The sequence below is a fragment of the Kryptolebias marmoratus genome, linkage group LG22, assembly GCF_001649575.2.
Source record: "Kryptolebias marmoratus isolate JLee-2015 linkage group LG22, ASM164957v2, whole genome shotgun sequence".
Taxonomy (NCBI): Eukaryota; Metazoa; Chordata; class Actinopteri; order Cyprinodontiformes; family Rivulidae; genus Kryptolebias; species Kryptolebias marmoratus.
Genome location: NC_051451.1, coordinates 6,557,203 through 6,561,566, shown reverse-complemented (window position 1 = coordinate 6,561,566; position 4,364 = coordinate 6,557,203).

Genomic DNA, 4,364 nt, shown 5'->3' with positions numbered 1-4,364 from the left:
GTTTAGCTTTATCTTCCTGTACACTTAGTTTAGTTCTGTACATTTAGTCATGTTTAGATCTGTTTAGTTCAGCTACTATTTTTGACTGTCTTAGCTCATGCTTAGATATGTCTGGTTTTACTTCGGCTGTATAGCGGGCCTGGGGTACTGTTAGATAGTTCGGTACCATTAGTTTTAGTTTTAGCATTGTCACGTTTTAGATTATTTAGCCTTCTTGTACACTTAGCTTAGTTACTGTACAATTAGTTATCATATTCACTGTTAGCTAGATTGTTCGTGCCTTGGTTTAGTATTATCATGTTTTCGTAGTTTAGTTATCCTGTACCTTGTTAGCATTGTCATGTTTTAGCTTAGTTATCTTGTCATGTTCTGTAACTCTGTCTGTAATTTTGTTCTTGTGTTGTAAAGCACTTTGAGTTGCCTCGTGCTGAAAAGTGCTATATAAATAAATGTACCTACCTACCTACCTACCTTTTAAAAGGGTCCTTTTCACTGTTGCCAACATGCTGCTCAGGGTGGGATATTGCACCAAATAAAGATTCATTGCACTCTGCTGGCTTCCTTAGATAGACAATTTTACTACTAACGTATATTTCATAATGCACTAGATGTGATTTGTGCAGAATTGAAATGGTTATAATTAAATTTGAATCTTGGTCTGTTTTAAACTCAATTTGGACTTATTTTTGTTGCATTTTGCCCTGGGACAACTATTATTGTTTCTTGGCACCACATAATTGAGTCGAATTGAACTGAGTCGAATCGAATCGAATCGAATTGAAAAACAAGCAGAAATGAGTAGACAGATGTTCAGGCTTACATTCTACAGAGTTTCTCTGACTGGTTGTCTGCAGTCTAGATCTGGTTCTGGATCTTTGTCCACACTGGGGACAGGAGGAAAGTCCCGATAAACCAAACTGGTCCAAGGATGAGGTGACACACTGTCTACCAGTGTCTACAGCTGGAAGAGACTGGACCCTGCAGGACACCTGCTCCTCCTTACAAACGCAACTCCTCTTCCTCTCTCTGTGGACAAAATGAAAACAATATTCTGAGCAGAACTAACTACATAAAGTTATTGTTATGTGCAGAATCATTATGTTTGTCTCACTTATTTTGCTCCCCATTATTAACAGAGACTTAAGACTGTGCTGCCCATCACTAAGTCTGTAAGAATATGTCAGGCAGGGTGGGGAAGGAGGCAAACCAAGAGTACAGACTCATCCTTTTAAAACAAAACTAATTTATTAAACTAAGAAATTAACAAAAACAAAAGCTGACGTGGCAGCAAAATTAAATATAACAAATATCCAACATGGCGTGGCAGGCAAGGCAACGAGGAAACATAGACAAACAAACAAACAATGAACCGGCAGAGTGTGGAGGAGAAGACCGGACTTATAAAACACAGAGGATAATAGGTAAGTGGGCACAGGTGCATGAAACTCATTACTGTCAGGTGGAGGTGGGCGTGGCAGCAAAACCAGGTGAAGACTGAGGAAGAGTGGAAAAACACTGGAGACAGGAAGTACAAAAGGAAAACAAGATAACAAAACTCAAGAAAGACACAAAGAAAAACCCAAAACTTCATAGAATCTGGCCAGAGGATTCTGTTCTTCAGCTTCAAGAATGCTTTGACAACAAACATTGGAGTATATTTGATGAGCGAGGAACACCACTGAATAATCCTGGAAAGGCACTGGAAGAATACACAGCAACAGTCATGGACATAAATGACTGTGTAGACAACGTCACCAGAAGAAGACAGCTTGTGTTCCCCAATCAAGAGCTGTGGATGACACAGGAGTTACAACTACTGCTATAGGAATGAGGTGCTGCCTATAGATCTTATGATGCATGATGCTTATGATGCAGCATACAGCACTGCCAGACCAGCATTGAGGCATAGCATAAAATCTGCAAAAACCAAACACAGACTGCAGGTGCAGCATCTCTTTAACACTAGTACCAACTTGAGCCCAGTGTGGGAAGGTACAAGAGCAATCACAGACTATAATGTTAATCCTGCAAACAACAGTGCCTCTCTAAGCAATAAACTCAACCTGTTGTATGCATAATTTGACAGCAACAACAAAAAACAACTGTCACAGCTCCTACCCTCCGATGAGGCTGAGCCATAGAGTTAAAAAACAATCATTTGCCAGGTGATTGTGTGATTCAATGAACAAGCATTGCCATTATCAAAACAAGAATCAGTCATCTTGTAATAGCAGAATGCCTGCATTGTGTGCCTGTTATAACTGCACAAATAAATGCAAAAAGCTTCTGGACTATCCTTCCATATACAGGTAATCCTATAATGTACAATTTTTTGAGAATTTAATCAATTTATCAAGAAAAACTACCTTCAGACACATTGACACATAAAACACCAATTCCAATGAAGTTGGGACGTTGTGTAAAACATAAATAAAAACAGAATACGATGATTTGTGTCATAAGGCGTGGAGACGGAGGTGAACCCAGAGCGCAGACTCATGTTTTTAAAATAAAACTAATTTATTAAAGTAAAATATAACCAAAACAAAAGGCTGGCGTGGCAGCAGAAACAAACAATAACAAAATCCAGAACGAAGGCAAGGCAGTGAACAAAGAGACAACAAGCATGACAAAACGGAATGACCCAGTGACAAGTGACAAAACAGAGACCGGTTTTAAAGACAGAGGGAAGATGATTATGGGATGCAGCTGTGGACTAAACGAGGAGCAGGTGAGGTGGGCGTGGCAGGCATGGGTGGAAAAATACTGGGGAGGTGAATGGTGACAAGGCATGAAATCCAAAAAACAACTAAACCAAAACAGCATGAACAAGAAATAAACGAAGAACCAAAACCCAAAAACACTGACATTCATGACAGAGCCCCCCCTTTAAGGGGACAGCTCCTGAAGTCCCCTAACAAAATAAAATGAAACTTGACTCGGGAGGGTGGAGGGGGAAAAACCAAAGCACAGGATGGAGGGCAAAAAAAAACAAACAAAAAAAACGACCGGGCATAAACCAGGGGAAACACAAGAAAACAAAACAAGAACCCAAAATACCGGTGGACACAACAGACATGGCCTAAAGCCGAGAAAAAGTTCAGGCGGGCGACTCGGGGGCCGCCATAGGCAAGGCAAGAGTTCTGGCGGGCGGCCCATGAGCCGCCCATGACGAGGCAGACTCTGGTGTGGGCAAAGCAGATGTGGACCAGGCGGGTGTGAGCCGGACAGACGTGGGCAAGGACCAGACAGGTGTGAACGAGGCTGGCCTGAGCGAGGACCAGGCAGGCATGAGCGAAGCAGACATGGACGAAGACCAAACAGGCGAGAGCCGGGCAAGCGTGGACCAAACAGGCGAGACGAAGCGGAGCGAGGCGTCGTCCGGGACCCCTGGCAGAGAAGACTGAGGCGAGACATCCGTCCGGACCCTCGACGTAGCGAAGCTGCACGAGGCGTCCCCTCGGACCCTCGGCAAAGCTGAGCAGAGCAAAGCGTCGTCCGGGACCCTCCGAGGAGCCGACGTGGCGGAGGCGGCGTCCAGGACCCTCTGAGGAGCCGACGTGGCGGAGGCGTCGTCCGGGACCCTCTGAGGAGCCGACGGGGCAGTGGCGTCAGCTGGACCCGCCCGTGGAACAGCGGCGGCGGCGTTGTGATCGCCGACTCCCACGGAGAACAAGGCTGGTGGGGCATCGTGGTCGCCGACCCCCACAGAGACCAAGGCTGGTGGGACATCGTGGTCGCCGACCCCCACGGAGACCAAGGCTGGTGGAGCGACGTCCTGGCCGACCCCCACTGAGACACTGTGAGGTAGGGCCTTGGCAGACTTTGCAGACTTGGCAGACTGTGGAAGCTGTGGAGCCTCTACAGAAACACTGACATTCATGACAGATTTGCAAATCCTTTTCAACCTATATTTAATTGAATACACTACAAAGTGTGGCAATCTGCCTTCCTGCTGCCTGTGTGCTCCTCCTGTCTCCTTGATTGGCAGGCTTCCTGATGACACACAGCTTCTCCAAATTAGGATCAGCCTCACAAGGGTTTATAAGGCAGTTTGGAGGAACAGACCGACACTGAAGCATCGATTGCTGATGGTAATCAGTTTCAGCCGCTACCTGTTTTACTTAACTGAAAAGTATTAATCCGTTTTTGTGTCTGTACCTGCTCAGAGTTCCTGATTCTGCCTTTTGACTTCCTTCACTCTCAGTTGCCTTCAAGTGAAGACCTAACAAACCTTGCCGAACCCAGCCTGCCTCTAACTTGTCTTAGAAAGACAAGATATTTAATGTTTAAATAGATTAACTTTATTGTTTTTTTGCAAATATTCACTTATTTTGAATTTGATGCCTGCAGTCCAAAAAAGC